The sequence below is a fragment of the Cyprinus carpio genome, unplaced genomic scaffold (genome assembly GCF_018340385.1).
Source record: "Cyprinus carpio isolate SPL01 unplaced genomic scaffold, ASM1834038v1 S000006552, whole genome shotgun sequence".
NCBI lineage: Eukaryota > Metazoa > Chordata > Actinopteri > Cypriniformes > Cyprinidae > Cyprinus > Cyprinus carpio.
In genome coordinates, this window is record NW_024879215.1 from 1,020,038 (window position 1) to 1,042,158 (window position 22,121).

Sequence of the window (22,121 nt, forward strand, 5' to 3'; positions counted from 1 at the left end):
CTCATGGTGAGTACAGAACATAATTTATCCAAAAATCAAGAGTATGCGCAGTGGCTACAGACTCGTTACTTGAATTTGGTGAGGATTTCGAAGACTTTGAATTCCAGTAAAGACAGAAGTCAACTACATTGTGTGCAATAGTTACATAGGCTTTCATTATTAATGTTTACACTGAAACCTTTTCGACTTTATAATGACCGAAGAACCGTTTTAATTCAGATCAGGTGCTAAATAAATTTGTCCCCATGTATTGAAGGTCTCTAATTTTTTTGCTTAAAAGGAACGACTGTCTAGAACCTAAGAAAAATAAATAAAATTTACAAGGCCAGCTTGTTTATTGTTCTACTTCTTGTATTTTAGAGAACGGGCATTATTCATTGGTGCTTATGAACAGTTTTAGTGATAAACAAATCTAATATTGCATGCAAAATTTTCTTTATATAACTTTTTATATCATTTCCCCGCCAGTGTTTTCTCTGAAATATTGGACATAGACATTCTCGTCAGATCTCAGAAATTCTGAAAAACTGATCTGTATGGACCACCGTTACAGTTTACACAACAGCGTCCCTGACATTTGCAAAACTGTACTTGCGGCGACTAAGTGTTTTCTTAGACAGCGGTGCTGTGTTATTTGTTTCCAATTCAGATATTGTTGTTTCCTTAGAAAAATAAAGAACAAATAAAACCGTACATCTGGTTGGCCTCAGAATGTGTACATCTGTCCAGCAATAAGACAAAATACCAGCAGATGGAGACTTGTGTAAGGACTGGGGGAAAAACACTGCAGCAACTGGATAATTCAATAAAGCCAGGAAAATAATGACTCCATGGAAGGATATTGGGCTTAATGTAGGCAGGCAATAGTGATGTCTTGTTGAAATCAAGTTACATCATTATGTTCATATAACTATACAGGTATACAAAGGTATACAACTGAATGAAGCATGGCAACCTGTCAACTCTTTAATCCTACCAGAAATCGAACCCAGTCCTGGATAATGTAATTGTAGCTCAATTTTCATAATCATACTACAAAATTGCATGGTTTTGCACTCACCACTAAAAACAAAGGAACATGCACAGCGAATGCAACACAAGCAAAGTATACAATCACTCTCTTATAAATATTTGAATTTCGCATTGAGAGACATAGCTCAACTACATAAAAATCCTGCTGTGGCTCAAAACTGTAGGGCATTGTCGTGTGTTATTTTATTCCCCCAAATTTCATTTTTTTCAAAAAAAATTTTTTTTTTCAAAATTTATTTTTTCTGTTTTCATTTTTCTGGATTCCATTTTTTTCCTATTTAATAGTTCAGTTAAAGTGAATCAATCAGAAAGCATGTCTAATAAATTGAAATCATAAAACTCTTTTACGTTTAAATTTTTTAACCAAATTCTGTTTTCTATTAATTTTCTAGATTCAATTATAATGGTTTCATTAAATTTTAATAACCAAATGCATCTCTACAATAATTGATTTATATAAAAAAGAATGTATTATTATTTGATTAAATATTCCTTATAAAACCTATTTCTAATAATAAATTAAATATTACCATAAAAAATATAATCATAATAAAAAAGGAAGATTTAAAAAAAAAAAAAAAAAACTATTTTTAATAATAACTTTATTTAGTAGTAGTAGTAGTAGTGATCATGTGTATTAAGTAATATATTTTCTGTCACAATTTCTTCAAGTTCAACAAAACTTTATTTTGAAAAATGTTTGCTGTGAAGATCTTGTAAGTTTTTGTTTGTATATGACCTATGATGATTACTTTTTCTCAAAAGGAAATGGTAAAATGCTCAGGAAGAGACTCTCAGAAGCAAGTTCTAGAGATTATGTTCATGTGTTCATGTACTGTCAGGCTGAAAAACAACAGCGAGGCATCATGCGCACTTCAGTATGTGTGTAGTAAATGAAAATTTTCTTCAATTTGCACGCATTCATTCACACAAAGGACACAGAAAAAATGCAGGATTTATATTTAAATAGGTATATCTGCAGCTTAATATTCAGACACTAGTCCATATTGAGTTTTGATTTAAGTGTACTGACCTACTTTTCATGTCTCCAGCCAAAATTTGGCATAGTCAGTGACATTCCCCATTATACAGTAAATTCTGTTTTTATGACTGGATTCCCTGATTTGCTCTGCGTTTTCTGCACTGCGGAAATCATAAGGCCCTACAACTGTAACTGTACATGTAAGCATACTTAATGATTACACTCATAAAGACAGGTACTTGCTGCCACCTACTGGTATAACAAACAAAGGTACAAAATGCACAAACAGACAAGTGGAGTAATAAATAGTAGTGTAAATAGTGGGGTAAATTACATAATTTATATATTTTAATAACATTTTTTCTGTTGTTTTGTATCCCTGGAATTTGATTGGGTCTGAACGGGGTTAAGAAGTGGGGGAAAAAAACAACATAGAGGGGGGTGGAGGCTAGAGAGAGAGGCTCTGCTCAGGAAACATATGGAACAAAATCTTCAGGTTGGCCGGTCTATACTGCTGCACACGTCTTGCATTACCGGCGTCTCCAAAAAACTCACTAACAGGTTTTGGATCATTAAGATCTCTGAGCCCCAGAAAACACCACCTGAGGGATTCGGACAAACAGATTTGAAACGCTTTTAAAGCTACCCCAATACATCACAATTAGCGTAAACCCTCAGTTGTGAACAATTCTGCACAGTTTCCACTTCTGTGATCAATCAGTCATTATTACATATGTGATGTTATCAGACATTATTATAGTTTGATCCATCAGATTAATCAAACTTATGTTTTTTAGTTTTTCATTTATTTGGAGCTAGTTATTGGTCTTGGGGTCTCAAACAGTACGTGAGGATGAACTCTTGCAAACGTGAAGTCAACTTGTGTGAAGTCTGAACTATGAAGAACTGAATCTAGGTCTAGTTAGATCTTTCTTAAACACACCTCCTCATGCTTTTTCCCCCCAGTCAATTTCCCTTCAGAGTAAATACCTTGAACTAAGACAGAAAACAACCACCCAGCTGTTTTTATCAGCCCACTTCAAGAGGGCCACCAGAACGACTCTTACCTCCTCCGGAAAATTTTCTATTTAATATCTATAAAACACTTCAGTTTTGTTCAGTCACACATTGGGATTCAGGGTTTTTTAAAGTTTCAAATGATCCATAAAATACTAACTCATCGGTACTTGCACTATAACAAATGGGTGTTTTACACCAAGAGTCACTTTTTGCGTCGATCAGGATTGAGACACTCATTTAAGCTGGAAAAAATATCCCATATCACCACATCGAACTTATAAAATGTCAAGTCATTAAGTTATAGGGCGCTTTACACACTTGGTTTGCTTGGGCCTGATCGAACCCGAGTCCGATTGCTCCCCACTCCCCCTGCCCCCGCTGGACTGTGTACATATTATTTTATTTGGGTCCAAACCGCAGTTCGTTTGCGTCATCAAACCAGCAGCTGATCCCCCCGAATGCTAGTAACGAGGAAGTAGTAAGGCAGAAAAAATGCATAGTTGCTCACTTCTTTTTATATATAATATATATTTTGAAACCATTTATTTTGTTTCCAAATCCTCGAGTACATAACTGGCACTTACATCTGTTTTAAAATGTACTGCAAAATGCTCGTAAAGAATGCTGAACGTTAACAGAAATGAGATATACAGCTCAAAATAAGCAGCGCAATTAGTCCACCGCTTTCAAACACAAACAACAATATTTTATCAAATAACACGTATAATTAGAGCCGTCACTTCTGCGATTATTTGGTACGGATTGCGTTGTACATCCGCAGCGAAACTGTATTTATTAGCTGGGAGTTCATCTGAACCGTACTCCAGACCACCCTTTTAAGTGGACTCGGGTACGGTTTAGGGTGTGGACACAAAAGCGATAATGTGAAAGCACCCTAGGGGACTCTATTCTGAGAGACTTCAAATATATTAGCTAAGTTAGATACAAACTTCTTAGAATCACTATAGTATTAACAAATCACCAAACATTAACGATAAACAGGCATGCCAAGCAATGCAGTAAAAAACTAAAATGTTGATGCAAAAAGATATTTGCAATTCCTAGTTCAAGGAAGCACAAGTTTTACAATAAAAATGCACTGCATATGTGCATTTGCATTTTTACCAGAAGCAAAAGCCATTCTCATATTTGCATATTGCTTAAAGAAGCGTTGCCCAGTGCTTGTGTGTAGATGGCACGCAATTGCTAATCTTTCCCAAGCCTTGATGTTATTATCAAAGTAGTCCAACATATTGACAACCAATAAGCCAGGCTGAGTTTATTCAGAGGACTGAAAAAATACGGCTTGGCAACCAAATAAAGCTTTTATTTCACTCAGTTTGCACCCACTTCCTCACAAAAATGGCCAAAAGAACCTTCTTGGGATCGCGCAATCCTGACGCTCAGCTTTCTTTTTGTTGTGAACCCGCAAGCAGCGTTCATTGATGCAGAGCTTTTCAGCTTCTGACATGCCGTGGGGCACCAGCAAAAACAAATATTCCATGGCTGATCGAAATGAGTGTCTGCAGGGCTCTGTCTAAGCCAACTCTGAAACACAAACAATCGCCACTCTGTCGACGGGTCCGGAGCGACCGTTCTGTGGGTAAACTACGATTACAGTAGCAAGCCACTGGAAAAAAGTAGTCATGTTGCAGAGAAGGCCGCAATAAGGTATAGCTAGAAATGGTCTTAAACCAATTAGAGTGAACCCACTTAATTATCGCCAATTGCCTTTCAGGGGCAAGCTTTTGCCGACTGCCGTCTTCCTTCTCACTTAATAAATAATTTTTGAGGAACACTAGCTAGTTCTGGTTTTAATTTACTATATACATACCGTATATTGTATAATATTTATTATATAGAGAGTAAACGTACACTTTAACATCAGCTGCAATAGTGTAACACCTGTAATGAGTCTGGCCTTAATTTTTATGGGTAAATTTTCACTGTCCACTGGACTGGATACTAGGCCATTCCTTCCAGAACTATGACTGGAAACTTTAACCTCACCTCAACGCAACAAAAGGGGGGGAAGAAGCATCAGATGAGACCACGAGGCTTTAGGTCACCGAACACATGCAACCAAACGCTTCCAGAATCATTTCCACGGTAAAAGAGGCAGATCTCGATCTCTCCCCAAACGCCTGATGCTGCTGCGGGGGAAACCACGTAGGAGTAATCTTCACGCTCGTCCAGGAGAGACAAAACTTTCCCCGCTTTAGTAGGCAACTTTTCCAAGCCGAATGGAGTCCACTGCTGCTGGGTTCGCAATTTTACTCGGCATCCCACTGAGAGACTAACGACCCCACAGGTATGACATTCAATGATTTTTAAAAGATTCGTACACTAATGAAAATCAGGGGATTACTTTTTATACTTGATGTGTGAGATGATTACATATCATATCAAATTCAATGAGCTCGCCCCCCCTCAAATAGAATTGCATTAAGCATGCTACTATAAATAAAACCACATAAATGTTCGTATTCCTCTTAAATTTTAGCACCTACATGCTAAATTCAAATATCAATTTCAAATCTTTTTATCCACCTAAAACTCAGTATAAGAAAGAAACATTCATTTTCAGAAATTTAAAAAACTGACTTTTACTTTGTATCAAATTCAAAAAGGCCAATATAAAATGTGAACACTCCTACCAGTATGGTCGTTTTTCAGCTATGAAAGTGATTACTTGAGTGATTAATGAAAAACGAACACTTTAAAACGTTAAATCATAGCCAGCACAGCAATCAATTCTGCAGAAGAAATGAAAATGGCTACAGAGAGAAACTCTGTAATACTGAGACAGTATACAGTAGTTAAAATTAAGAATTTCACAAAAATTTTGACACTCGACGTGGACTCACTTTTCTAGCTGCTTTGCCAGCTCATATTTAAATTACTAAATGGACCAAACTTGCATTTTTTAAGTCGTAGGAGAATATTACATCAAATAAAAATTAATAACCCAAGAAGACAGAGTTCTTTCATATTGCAAGGGTGTGTCCACCTCTCCAAAATGGTTGTTTTTGTTTAGAACTAAAAAAAAATAAACTAAAATACCTATTAATAGTAGCTTAGTCAACCACTGAGGTTTCATTCTTCAGTAAAAACCCCTGCTGAGATAATTGATCCCAGACATTACAACGGCTATACAAATATTCAACATTTACAAGAAAAATGTCATATTTTCCAAAGTATGTGCAATTAGAGTGTTTAGTTTCTGTGAGAGTACCAAACCGCTTAAGCAGAGCAAAAACGTGCGTCTTGAAATCTCATTTGGATTATTTTCAGCTGCAATCACCTTTCTGTTCACCATTTCTATTTCTGTTTGGTGAAACCCATCCACGTTAAAGAGTATTGTAATGCAATTATTAAAGATATTACTATTATATTGATTATTTCATCAGTTAAATCAATTGTTATCTAAAATGCATGACAAATGGTAAGCATTAGCATTCCTAATAACCTTGTTCTAATGATCAAAATGCAATTCGTTTTTTGTGTCTATTCTAGCAGGTTAAGAGGGAAACACACAACTAAACCATGACGCCAACAACCATCTTGACACCACGTCTCTGCTTTTGCTTTCTGGATTTCTGGTACTTTCGTCAAAGACTATGAAGTTGACTATTTGGATTTTGACACAGATGACTCTTTCACCTGAAGGTTGCCTCAACTTTCTGTACCTCAAACACACTGATTACGAATGCCCTACTAGTTTATTCGTACGAATTGTGCCAGTGAGTGATTTCTGCCCACTCGTACGACCCCATTGCCATTGTATTGCAACAACCGAAACCTCAAGGCGATTCCCAACGTCCCTAGACCACATCCGGCTACTTACACATCTCAGCATAACAAAAGAAATAGAAGAGAGAACTTCAAAGCCTTTCATCAATAACAAATGCCACGCCCTGAGGAAATCAACCTCAGCTACAACAAGATCCATCATTTATTTTATTAGGTATATAAAGATAGGGTGATAAAGAACTCATTTAGTTACACCTTGAGCATAATAATCTGGAAGACATTCCTTCTCCTCTGCCAAAAACTCCCTTAAGAGGTTTTTCATCTGAGCTTTAATAAAATTTCAAAGATACCAAGCTGACGCCACACGCGAGCTTACGAAAACTTACAGTGCTGGATTTGTGCAGCAACAGACTAACAGTTGCAGGTATTAAAGGAAAGATCCTATTCTGGCAGAAGAGCCTCATGCAAAATCAACATGTGCAACAATACGCTGCAAGTCCATGCCAGCAGAACCTTCCCAGAAATCGATCCAGCAGAGATCGCGGAAAAACAAATCAATCGCCTCCATACCGGAGGGCTACTTACAGAAAGACTCCCTAATCTTTTGGTCTCTTCGCATGCCGCACAATAAACTCAAATCCGTTGCCATACAGTGCCTTTGAACCTTCCCAAACTGATGGAGCTCCATTTGGGCCATAACCAGCTCTCCAAACCGTTTTTTGTTTCCAGGACCTTGGAACATCTTTATCTAAACCCCAATGACTTTGAAGGGTAGACTAAACTTAAAGGCACAAATGCTGTAGCAATAAAACATGTTTGTAAAAATGTTAACCACCGACATCCTTAATTTCACCTTAAATAACGAGATTCGAGTCTCTTTGCAGATCTGACATATCTCTCTGATGTGATCCATCACTGGATCTTGGCAACCTAACATGCTGACCTTATATACGTCTCGACAGCTGAGAGGAACAATTGGACTACTACGCTTACAAAATTTTCCCAAAGCGGATAATATACTAAAAAAACCAAAGGAAGGAAAAACAATAAAAATCACAAACAAAAAAAAAAATATTAAAAACCCAAACGGCCAAAACGAACAAAGGCAATGCAATCGAACTTGATAGATTAGATCGATTTCTGAGATGCGCCCTAGTTACAGACCTACACAACTATTCATTATTCAAAGAATAAAAGTGGACATTTATAATATTGAAATATTATTGAAAATTACATGTATTAGTAAACAATTCAGTTTCATTGCTGCTTGAACATTCTATTTGATTTATCTGGCTTGCGTTGGGTTATGCATATCTATGCATCTCAATCAGCATGTAAAATGGTGGGCCAAAACTGAATTGCCTACATATGGAACGTTCTGATTAAAAGATTGCTTTGTTTTGCACAGTGTCACTTTTCTCTCCATAAATTACAATTAGAAAGCATTTATCTACACTAATACACTGCATTGCAATGCATGTGAATTCCTGCAAATGTAATAAATAACTCTTTTTTTATGGTGAAATTACTGTAAAATGCTACTGAAGCTGGAAAAGTATAAGGATCCAACAAAGTAAAAAGAAAAATAAACAATATAGCAATGAATTTTAATTGAATGAAATAAACATCCTGTTGAAAGACCTGTAATTTCATTTTTGGGCACTATAATTTAAAGACTTGCCCAAAAATGGAGGCATTTATTGGATAGACTTAAAGGGATAGTTCACAAAAAAAATCACCATCACCTCATTCCAAACCTGTAAAGCTGTGTCCTAACCTAAACTACACACGATGTGGACAAGATTCCAGCGACAAACAATTTTGGCTGTCCACACCAGACATAATACGACAACGCGATGTGACAAAATGTATCAAATATCAGAGCCTCTGATCAAATTACCGGGCTCTATCTGGAAGATGGTAAAATTCGCAACGTACATACTGAGTGACTAATAACATACATACTAAGTAACACATACTATCATTATCATTAACCTTTTTTTAGCATCATTAAATGTACATTACTGAGTGACTGATACTATCTTTATTATGGATTACGGTTGTGGATTCGCATTGAGTTTGCAGTTTTAACGTACATTTTTGCTTGAATTTTTTTCAAAATCTGAGGTAAACGATGTTGTTACTTTCATTATGGCTATAAATGTGATGCAATATTATGATTCATCATTATTCAAACTCATTTAGACACTTTTAACATTTAATAAAGCACATATAATCAGTACCTGAGATTATCATTGTCCTGTTGTTGTTTCCACAGCCGTGTTTATGTTGCAGAAAAATATTAAACTGTTTTCTAAAATAGAAATTGAACTGTGATTAACGTGAAAATAATACCTTTATCGCGTGTGTTTACGACACGTGTGGTTAGGACTATGGTGTAAGACCTTCGTTCATAACTTCGGAACACAAATTAAGATATTTCTGATGAAATCCGAGAGCTTTTGACCCTGCAGAGACGTGACACAACTACCACATTCAAGTACCAGAAAAGTAGTTAGTTAGTTGCACAGAAATTATTCTCGTCAGCTTCATAAAAAACGGTTGAACCACTGATGTCAAATGGATAATTTTAACGATGTCTTTACTACCTTGATCTGGGACTTGAACGTGGTAGTGGTGTCACAGTCTATGCAGGGTCAGAAAGCTCCCGGTTTTATCAAAAAATCTTCTTGAAGATGAATGAAGGTTTTGACTGGTTTGGAACAACATGAGGGTTAAATAATTAATGAAAGATTTTTCAGTTTTTAACTATCCCTTGAACATTAAAACAATGAATACAAAAGTGTAAATATAAAAAAAATACATAATTTTTCATCAGATTATTTGGACAACTAAATCGCTTAATTTGGTTGATCTCAACTAATTATACAGACTTCTGTGACTGACTAGTGGTTAAACTAATTAATTATGAAAATAAGTATTTTTTACACCTTTTTTTAGTGTAGAGGAGTTATGTTTGAATATTTGGAATCCTCCAAATCAATTCATGTGGTAAAGAAACCACCTTTGACAGAGAAATTAACCACAGAGGATCCACAGTAAAAAAATCTGGCCGTAGCAGTGTCTGGCCCTTCCGTTTTCCTAGTAAACTTTTTACAGGTTGGCATAATTGTTAACACACCTGTAATGTTTTGTTAACTATACTCTCTTTTCCATCTCTTACAAGTTTTTTTTTTCGAGAGGGGCCGAGGTGTCTTTTCGCGCTTGTTCTTAAGATGCAAAAAGGAAAGTAAATCACTCACATGTTTCCTATTAAACATGTTTTTCTTCACTTTTTTTTAATTTTTAAGTGTCTGTTTTATAGAGGAGCTCTGCTGTACTTTTGTAATGCATTGTATTTGGTTTCAATGAAATGTATCTAGGCAAACTTGTAAATTACACAAACAAACTGAAAAATGCTAAATCACAGTTGGGGATAGGTAGAGATGGACAACTCTAGATTACAAGAATTAAAGACTTTGTAAATTTGGATCCTAAAGTCCCACAATCTTTCCCAATTTTCTACTGTACACCCATATCTTGTTGCAGATTCCTGCTAAACTAATCCAGCTATTCATTTTTTCTAGTGCAAGTATTGTAAAATGATATCAAAGCTGGATCCAACATGAAGCCAAAAAATAAAATGAACAAACATAGCAAGGCTATTGAAAGATGGACAAACTCTATAATCAAAGAATCTGGACCTGATCATCCTAATGTCCTGTGGGCCCATTGCTGTGTTACCACTGTCCTCCCACTGGTCTTGTTGCCTTTTCTGAGAACCTTTATAAGATTTACTTTAGAAAAGCACAGAATGAAAAGAAGAGCCAAAAGAGCCATCACTTGCCTTAACATTCCAAGAGATCAGCAAACATACATAAAGTCCTGTGCTACAAACCTGACAAGCAAAACTAATCCTTTGTCAATTGCCTTGCCTGCTCTGTTTGACGAACTGTTTTTTTTTTACCAGTGGACCAAAAGAATGGCCCAAACCCATGCAGGCGACACAGTGGTCTTGATCAGCTCAGATGGGAAAATGCGAAGGGTTTTTTTAGGTCTGTTCCATAAAACTCCCAATGTCTTAAGGATCTCCTTCTCTGGCAGCCTTGTTGGTGGGGCTTAACATCCTGATTTTGACAGATCACATTTTACTCACAGGCACCAAGAAAATAGCCAACCACTGCCTATGCCACTGCGCTTTCTGCTTTTTAACCGTGGCAGCGACACATCCCAGAGTCTTTAGATACAATGGGGACGAGGGCCCTGCAATGCTCATATCAGCAGTCATATTTGCATCATGTGTGCTTGCAGATCACGGCATTCTGGTGCACACTATCACACCACAGGCATCACAGACTGCAGGAGTGTGTAGCACTTACTGAGGAAAATCGCGATGTAAGGGCCCACAGAGGAAATAAGGTATATTTTTTTGTATTTTTATTCCATGATTAATTGTTATTTTACCCAGGGGGCTGACAGAACAGATTATATTAGTAAAAAATTTTGTTTTTTTTGTTTAAACTGTTTTGTGTCTACTGCTTGTCCAAATTATACTATATGTTATTTTTTTTTCTTTAATTTTTGTGTTTAATTTATTTCCGTTGTATTTAGCTTAATTGAAACTTGGTCTCCATTGTCAGACATTCAACTAAACCATATGACACATTAAATCTAACTGCATATGTAAAATATTAGTACCATAAATGATATAGATTTAAAATTAAAAATCACAATACTATACAATACTATATTTATATTATATATAGTAAAACATAAACCTGTTTGTGTGTGTGTAACTGTATATATATATATATATATCTATAATATATATAATATATATATATATATATATATATATATATATATATTATATATATATACTATAAAAAAACTAACCAATTAACAATTATGTCACAAAATATATTTAGTACTAAGATATTTACGGCATTGCAAACTGATTTTCTAATATATAGATATATAAATCTGATATTAATAAACAGTAAGTCAAAGAGAATTTATAATATATTTCGTAGCTAGATATATATGTTTCTTTTCAATTAATACTGTACAATTGTAAACTAATGATTCAAAAACACATGTATATTCACATTTCCAGTAAGCTGTTACCTTTCAAATGTTTTTGCTTTATCTTAACTATAAATTATACTCCACCTTACAGGTCTACATATGTTACATTTCCACCCTAAAACCTGATTATTTCCGTACACTGAAGTTGGTTTTGAAACCATTACCGTTTCGTTCAAAATAAACAAAAGTTAACAGCTGCCCGGCACTGTGTGGAAGCTCTCTGATTTAGTCAGCAAATCTGTTCTGGAGGAGTTCCCTCAGGCTCAAATTCTCCCACCCACAGCTTCACGCTAACTCACGTCTGACACTGTCAGGGTGATTAACAGACGCCTGAAGACACCACGATGCTCGTCCCAACATGCCAAAAGAGATAACAGTTTATTCATGAACAGGATGTAAAGAGTAGTTTTACTCCAAAAAATAAGCTGTCATCATTTTCATCATTGTCATCATGTTTTATTACAAACCCTTATGTATGGTATGACTTTTTTTTTCGTCCATGAAACAAAACATCACAAATATGTTTTCAATGCATCGATAATGAAAAAGGGATTAAAGCTTCCAATCTTTAAAAAAGAATGCAATTATGCCTAAAAAGTGTCATAAATATTTCCCTTACAAACTCATGTGCTTTTATTTCACGTCTTCTGATGCAATACAAGAGCTTTTACCATTGATGAAAAAGATACAAATTCAGTCATTATTCAGAAAAAAAATATTGTCTGTCTTTGGCACTTGAAAAAAAACAGCCATGTTTTTGAACGTGACTCAATGATCTAGATGCAATGGTAAACAGTTCACTGGGAGGGGAATGTTGTCAGTGAATAAGATAAATGTCTCTTTTCATGTAAAAACTTTCAAAATGGCTTCAATAGACTTAAAAAAAAGCTCACTAGTAGGTTCACTTTTTTTTAAAAATGCACATTACTCACAATTCATACTTATTTATTCCCCCAAATTCCGATCTCAACTCTATCACATAAAAATAAATAAATAAATAAATAAATAAAAAGGTAATTGTGACTTTCTGTCTCACAATTTGGACTTTATTTCGTGACTTTTATTTTTACGAGTTCTAAAGTCTAATTTTTTCTCAAAATTTTGAGTTTTTATCGCCTGCCATGCTTTGTGAGATATAAACTCATTTTTTTTAAGAAAAATAGTCTTTTTTTTCTATTTGGTCTATTTGGACTTTATATCTCATAATTTTGAGAAAAAGTCATCAGAATTGTAAGGAAAAAAAGAAAAAAAAAAAAACAAAAAAAAAGTCAGAATTGTAAGATATAAAGATGCCACTGCGAGAAAAAAAGTTAGAATTACCTCTTTTATTTTGTGGCGGAAAACAGACTTCCATATTCAGGTTTGCATACTGAATAAATATACTATATAAAAAAAATTTTTAACAAGGTAATGCAATTGCAACTTTATTTCTCACAATCTGACTTTTTTTTTTTTTCTTTTGCAATTCAGACTTTTTTCTCCGAATTTTGAGATATAAGATTTATGAGATATATTGCGAGTTATAAAAGTCCAATTCTGAGGGGGAAAAAAAAAGACTGCTATTTTCTCAGACTTACAAGCTTATATCTTGCAAATTCTTGACTTTATTCCTAATAAATTGCAGGAGTTTATATCTTAACAATTTCGACTTTTTTTTCTCGGAAATTGTAAAAACCTTGCAATTCTGATAAAAAAGGATTCCGAATTCCAAGCAACATTGCAACTGCAAGGAAAAACGGAAAAAAAAAAAAAGAAAACAAAGGCCAGAAGGCAGAACCTGACGGATTTTTTTAAATTTACTTTAATAATAAAGCCACCCCAATTACCATGTTTTTATTTTATATTTTAATTTCAGTGTGAGGAATGGGGCTTTCCAATGTTTAAAACAACATTACAAGCATAATATTTATCTTTGAGCAAACATTTTGTTTGAAAATGAGATTGCAAATGCTAGAGAAGCTTTTTTTAAACAAGATGTTCAAACCCGTATATGTTGCAATTCTTAAAAATAAAAAAAAACCAAATGTACCAAAACCTAATGAAGCCATTTTCCAGAGGGAGCGACACGATGACAGCAACGCCCCTTCTGCCTGCTGACCGCACCGATGACCCCTTCTACCCCATGCCGCCATGCTCTGGAGGAGACCCTTCCGGTACCGAAACAACTGAGGCAAGGTCAATGTTGGAAAGGGAAGAGGGTGATGGGCTCTTTTTAAAAAACACAATTTAGTCAAAAGAGCCTTTATTTGTTCACTGAGTGATGTGGGAAGTGGTAAAGAAGAAAGAACCAATGTGTGTTGCTCTATCAACCTAGGTTCAATGAAATTGCCCCATTTGAACTTAAAAATTCTGGTACATGTTCCAGACCTTCCAATACTTGTCTATGTGCGGTGTCTACTAACTGGATCTGTCGTCTACTGCTGAGGTAGGTCGGCGACCCAGATATGACATCAGGTGCCTACTCTGCCAAAGGAGGGACAAACAACTACCTCTACGCTCGGTAAACAAAGATAAAAAAGGATAACAGCCCAAAGATTTTTCGGAGATGTCGGGGAGTTCTCCTGACTTGACTGCTCTGGCAGTCTCGTTTTTGGGACACGCCATTTGTCTTGGTGGGGGAACAAATAACAATTCTTAGTGGACAGGATAAGGGAGTATCCCAAAGGAGAGCAGGATGGCAAAACAGCTGCTTCTTTTCAGAAACAAACCAGCATTCCATGTTTGCAACCCAAAAGATTTCCCAAATGTTTAACGGGACCTCATGACATACAACCACAAACCAACTGTGGTCGCATGAGACTGCCGGATGTTCTTCCGTTTTGCATAACCAGACATTGATTCACAATTCTGAACCACCACCATTCCTTCAACACTTATGCGTGGGTGACAACACAAAAACATGCACATGTGGTAAAAACTGTACTCTGTTTAGCAGCACGTCACAGTGCCATTCAGGGGTACACCCCATGTTAGCCTAGAGGGAGAAGTAAGTAAGTAAGGTAAGAGAAGCGCTTCAAGTCGGCCTCTTGCATGTAAGGCTTGTCAAAAACACTGTATATATTTATTGCCTTATAAACCCCAAAAAAAAATGCACAGGAAAGAAAACCACCCAATAAAACTAACAAACAGAAAGTTTGTAGTCCTTTACTGCCAAAATTGTCTTTGAGGAATTTGATGCACATATTATATAGGATATGGCACACTTTTGATAATTAAAATCACACACATATAAAAATTGTGGGGTGATGATGCGCCAAAACTGTCCAGGTGTTTAACAGACACTGGCGTTCATTCCCATATTATGAATTTAATGGCTCTTCTGTCAATTTCCATTCATCTACTGTAGTGGGACTCTGAAGAGGAAACCTCGACCTTCACTGTGGAAACGTCATTTCTGAGATTGAAGATGGGGCGTTTGCTAACGCTTACCAATGCTAGAGGAGCTCTCGTCTAGCGGAAAACCAGCCCTTGGTGTCAGTAGTTACCACAGTGCTACGGCCCAAATTAGTCTCATCAATGCTAATCACAAAACAAATGAGGGACCAGAGTGAATCAAGTCAAATGGCTTACAAGGGGGTAAGAGCCACAAATTACCAACACTACCTGTTTGAAAACCATACTAGCAAACCCACAAACCTTTTGTTTTTGGGTTTAAGCATTCTGAAGTGGAATCCTTTTAAAGACCTTCATTCTTCGAGAAAGCATATCTGTCCGAAATTTGACATTGAGCAAGAATACAAACACAGCGCTGATTGTCAAACAAACCCTCTTTGCTCTGTTTTTTAATTCTGATACGTGCTTCCGCTTTTCCAGAAACTAACCAAAAACTGGCACGATCTGTAATCTTGCTTCATAACGCACCAAAATGGACTGCTGGTGTTTATTCCAGGACGGGGACTGTCCGCTACACTTCATCACCTTAGGTTAGAACGTTCTTTGTTTAGCTTGCACACACTGCACAAATACTCGTTACAAAAATGAAATTATATAAGCACTCCACAACTGTCTTGAAGAACTCTCTAAACCCTAAACCCTCTTACTGCTGTGTTTTCAGAACAATCGAAACATTTCCATGCATGACTGTGGACAAACCTGTCTGACAAAAGTAAAGTAACGCCAACCCCCATACTACATCCGCTCCCCCAACATGAACGAGATACCGTATAGATAGATGGTGGAAATCCCATACATCCTTGGCCAGTACCCACCAACAGTTTCATTATGATGACGTCGCTCTGCCAAAGGGGCCGATACCAATGAAAAAACAAAAATCTAGGGGTAATCCGCAGTGAGAAGTCTTTGGATGGCCACAAGGCTGAGGCTCTATTTTAAACAGAAGAAGCCCCAAAGGTCATTCATCTTTGGTGTGGTGCCTGAGCACAGACGAGTGTACAAAAAGTCTATTACCATGAGGAATCCTGTATTATATATTTAATTATGTACACTCTGCTCTGACGCAAAAAACACTAGAGTTTCATCTGACTTTGTAGATTTAGAGATGAACCTTAAACCACAAAGCCTTTGAAAAGAATAACTTATATTCCATTGTAAATAACCACTGGAGGCAAACGCCTTAGTAAACTGTGAAGAAATCATGAAAAGCATGCAGGCAAGGCTCTAGTGATTCTTAAGGAACTCTGGGAACTTTCTGACACTTTCTAGTCCTGTTAAAATGTCTTACTTTGGCTGAAATGAAAGAGGAGCTAGACCTAAGGTGAAATAGAGGGCTGTAGGGGAACTCATTCCAAGTTCCAGAGTTCAATTGTCCTTTCCACAGGCTGAATGTTTACGTTATCAGTCCCCCCTGAACATTAGTTAGATATGCTACATTGTGTAATTACCTACCTTATGGGGGAATTAAAACAGGAGAGAGACTTATGTACCAGTAAACCATTGTATGAAATCATTACATTGTAAGGTTCACTTGTAAAGTTGTTTCAAAGGCAATTTTTTTTTCTTAGAACCTTCCGTGACTGCCCGTTTGCTTTTAATCTTGTTGATCAACACACTATGTCAGACATGCAGATTTAAAGAACCAAAAACAACTGTCTGCAAATTGCAAACCAATCAACACCGCAAAGATTGTGCAATGCAGAAAGTTCTGGAAAAAGTGGCGCGTGTAAATATTGTGCCATTTTTTAATGGGCAAACCCCCCCTCCCCCCCCGTTATTTGGCTTAATCCTTCCCGCCCTTACAGCCACAAGCCCGGTCGCCAAGCAAATAAGGAAAAGGTTGTATACTGACTCGAAAAAAGGCGTCAATTCCCAAACTTTCACTGCCATCGAAGTCATGGGAAAAAATTTTGTTCACCAGTCTGGCATTCAGCACATCTTCTCATTCCATACCTTAATGAACCCCGTCTATATAATATGTGCATTATAATGGGGGAAAATATGAATAAAAACCTAACGAGAATGATAAATCAAAAATGGGAGATACTGTGTTTATTTCACAGGTAGGAATCTTAGAATCTTGAAAATATATATATATATTTTTCAATGAAATGAAACATAAATCAAAGAAATAAGGTTTGTCTTGTGTTTGGTTAGAAATTGGTCTACATAAAATCAACCATATCTTTTTATAACTTACTATAGTCATGAAAGTCCCCCTGTAGTCCAAAAAACTGTCACCTTAAAACTCATCTTTTAATCATCAAAAATGAAATATTTACAGTTTTTGTTCTTTAAATTTGCAATGCCCACACCCTATCACCCCCCTGCCAAATGTGAATAGACCGTGGTGTTAGGGCCACTACGAAACATTAGCTCCCGCCTCCAATCAGTTACACCAGGCCAGGGTCCTACTGGATCTTGAGCCACGGACAATGACTGATTAAACCCTATGTGTGTACTATGTGGCGACACTACAGTGGAAACTGCCAAATCTGTTTAAACTACTAAATGGCCAATTGTTGTGGCCCTCAAAATTGCCTTGCTTGAGAAGACTCGAATACAGCCACAGCTAAGTTTGTGATCTCTAACTTTTACCAAGTATGGGACAGGGTGGGTCGGACCTCCAAGGTACTTTTACACGTAAACTAGATGTTATTATTCAAGTTGAGAGATTCTACATTAATGTTAAAACCATGGCCTTCAGGGTTGTTTTTTTGCTCTATTTTTATTTGTTGGGTTTTGTGCTGTTAATATTGGTTCTATATTTTTGCATGTGATCTCTATTCGCTCATTTGTTCCCAGGACACAGCGGGGTGGTAAAGGCCACGTTTTGTACAAATACCAAACACATCACTGCGACATTATCACAAAAAGATTGGCTAATAATTGTGCCAATCTCAATTAAACACCACTGACTGAAAAACACAAGAAATATTAAACTGACTGGGTTGATCCCGTTGGGGCATCGTGTGTTATAATCTTCCACCTTGACATGATTGGGGCTAGTTCAAAACCTACGTTTATGGGACAGGCCTTTGAGAAAACTTGTATTTCCCAAAGAGGAAAATACTCAGCAATGGTGGTGATATGATGGGAATTCGCACAGGGTTTCGTCTAAAAGCATATTAAAACACCACACAGACAAATATAACAAACTAAAAATCTCGAATTTCAAAACAAGGGACTTAACATGTTCTTCTATAAATGGCATTTTTGAAAGTTATCGGAAATCAACAAAAGCCAAAGAAATGGCAATTATCAAAATGGCATTTAAGTGATATAACAACTTTAACAAACAACAAACAAACGTTACTGAACTACTACGCCGCAAAACAACTGGACAAATGGAGGCCACAACCACGGTCAGGAGAAATTAAAGTCCCCCAAGTCCCATTTTGGCTAGTTTGTGTGTAGCAGCCACTGGAGTTTTATAAAATCACAAAAAACTCAAAAAATCAACCAATTCATACTTGGTTGAGGACCTTATTCCCAGCTACTATTGCTGGTTACATGAAAGGGCTGAAAAGTTTGACGCCTCTCCTCAGATCTCTCAGAGAATGTCCTCAACCCTTACTCTCCCTCTTGAATCTCAGAGGAGAATGTCCTCAAAGTCCTGAAGAACAAGAGAAGATCTTTTGTGTCCTCCACTCTGCAAACAAAACAGTAGGTACATTAATACCCCAGAAAACCCATCACTGTTTTGCTCACTTTGGTTAATGATACATTCTAATTAGGAGACTGTCATATTTTTATTATTTGATGAAAAACATGACAGGGGAAATTCTCTCTAAATTTAAAAAGCGGCCCACAATATAGAAAGGATAAGCAATGTATTTGCGTTTAATCCCCTTCACAGGCTGACGTTACGAGACATTGTGAGTTTTTCCATAGATTTACTAGGGGCCCAGAAACTGTGGCACAGGACACAATTTTCCATGACTCTCGAGTCTTGTCTGTGAAAAGCCAGTGTTGTAACGAGTGATGGAAAAATGAGTGAGTTCCCCTCAAAAACTAAATGGATCCACTCAAAGAGTAAAGAACAACAGCTTAATGGCAAGAGCTGGAGAAAAGGGAAGCTCCCTGAGAATATCTAAACACCAGACAATTAACGTACGCCTTGAATTCCTTGGATTTGGGTGAGCTGAAGCTTACAAACATTAATCAACCATCTGGTTTGACTGGCGCCCAACGCTGTTTAAAAGAAACCACAGACAAATCACCCTGGCCGACGGATCTCATTTTTTGTAATGTGGGCAATTTCATACGTATGCATTTCAGGATTTGCTGATTAGGGGACCTTGGCAGATCTGAAAAAAGTCATTTTAAACCACGCCTTCCTAGAGAATGCTAACCTATTTAAGTTAGAATGATCAAATTATACTGAACGCCAAGATAAGCTCTACAGACCAATTAATGCCAAATCAATGTTTGCTGTCCCTTGTATAGCGTTTCACTAAATTTGTCCCTCCTTCAGTTTTTCTCTCATTTGCCTGGTTAGGCTGCCAAGAACCCGTGAAAGTGTACCAATATTAGACATTTAAGTTCCAAAACACACGTTTATTATATGTCTACCTGTGGTTATTGTGCCTGCTTTAAACTTCACACTTGTCAAAAAATCAAAATCATCAACAACAGAACAAAAGTTGTAAAACATAGCTAGAGAGCACACAGTAATGATAAGCACAAAAAACTCAAAAGCCTCTAGCACTTTTAAAACTTTCTCCCCAGACATGCCTGAATCCATCATTATGTGCCTGACCACAAGAGTGCTCATAAAATTCTTCTTCTCTTAAGTTTACATGAACCATAATGATTATATAAAATGCGTCTTCCTGAGACGCATGGGGAACTCAGACGGCAAGTGAGAATCATTATCTCCAGTATTTTTCCGACTCTTTCTTGCCAGGACAGACTCTCAGACCAGACAATATGATCCAGATGTACATTCAGCGACCAGGAGGCTGGCTGCAATTTAGAAACAGACTCCAAACAAATTGCCGCCAAAAACAGCAGTATTACTTCAAACTGTAATTTGTCATCTCAGCCAAAAAAATCCTGCAACTAACTAGAACTGTATGAGATCTTAAATTATGTCTTCAGAAAACAAAACTCTGAAATTTAAACAAAATCCAATCAACCCAATTCAATCATATAAGTCTAATGTATTTCACATTTAAAGTGATATTAAATAAATTGAGATATCTACAGTGGTAACCACAGAGAGGTTGTTGGTTTGAATATCTAGAAGAAAAAAAAGATGAATTAATGGGATAGCTTATCTAAAAATGAAAATTGCCCCATGATTTACTCACCTTCCAGCCATCCTAGATCTACATGGCTTTCTTCTTTCAGATGAATACAATCAGAGATATATTAAAAAATGTCCTGGCTCTTCCAAGGCTTGAATTGCTGTTGATATTCAATAGTCTAATAGAAGTCCAATAAAGTGCATCCATCCATTATAAAAAAGTACTCCACATTGTTCCGAGGGGTTAATAAAGGCCTTCTGAAGTGAATCAGTATGTTTGTGTAAGAAAAATATCCATATTTAAAACTTTATAAGCCATAATCTCTAGCTTCTGTTAACTGTCATAACGATGTGTTCACAGGCATTACGCGGCTCCAGCAGATGATGTAGAACGCATGCGTAGCCATAAGCCCTGATGGGAACACATGCTAGTCTCTAAGTGAGAACCAAGTTTTGTTTACAGTGAGGGGTCCCACTTTGATATTAAGTGTCCTAATACCTGTGTACTACATAGTAACTAAATGTGTAGGGTAGTATGTAACAGCGGTGTAAGTACACATTGGTACACACCACTTACAGTTGTAACAGTCCTGTAACTACACACATGCCAACAACCCTCAGGATGGCTTTTATGTGGGCACAAATGTGGAGGGGGACATTGGTAACAACACTTTTATATAACTAAATTTTGTAACAGTATGTATGAGTGATTGGAACCATTTGATCCAGGGGGTGGAGATGGGCAGGTTTAGGGATATGTAAAGTGGGAGGAGTTGGATCTACAAGTTTAATTACATGCAAAACCCTAATAAACTGTCCACTTAATATAAAGTGTAACATTAACACAAGTGTAACACCAACCACAATTTATATATAAATCCTAACTTACTAGGCGCTGCTGTGTAACATCAGAACTTAACTAGATAGCTTGCTGTGTAACATCAGAGGTAATTACATGATAAATCTTGCTATAAAGGGTAATACTTTCCTTAAAAAGTGCTGTTGTTCCTGTGTGGCACATTTGTTGCTTTCATTACCAAAAAGTGTTATTACTAAGGTCCTATTACACATTTGTATTTACAAATACCATTCAGTGGGTTATTATTACCAATGTGTAGTTACACAAACAGTAGAGCCGCGGATACTCATACACTCAATGTGTGCCACACTGTGGCTGCATAGGTATGTACACATCTAGGATTACTATGTAAGCTACTCAGTCAGTATGTAAGAGGGACCCACTTTTCTTTCAAAAAACTTCATTTTTGTACTTCTAATTCCGCGAATCGGTGTTTTGTTTGTTGCTCTCTCCCTCTGTGCTTCCACGCGTTCAGCACTTCCTCATTGGACTGCTGGTTATACATGGCTCTATATAATTGTGTATGTGATGAATAAAAATCTTGAATCTTTGGAGCCTATAACACACCAATGTCCTACATCATCCATTGGAGCGCTTCCACTTTTTGGACTTCTGTTGGAACTATTGGCCATTCACTTCCATTAAAATCCATTAAAAAGCCAGAAATATCCATTACTTTACTATAACTCTGATTGTATTCGTCTGAAAGAAGAAAGTCATATACACCTAGGATGGCTTGAGGG

General features: G+C 36.6%; 1 pseudogene; it reads left to right on the forward strand.

Moving 5' to 3' along the window:
• The first annotated feature begins 4,549 nt into the window (after positions 1–4,549).
• LOC122143984 lies at positions 4,550–7,837 on the forward strand (annotated as a pseudogene).
• The last annotated feature ends 14,284 nt before the right edge of the window (positions 7,838–22,121 follow it).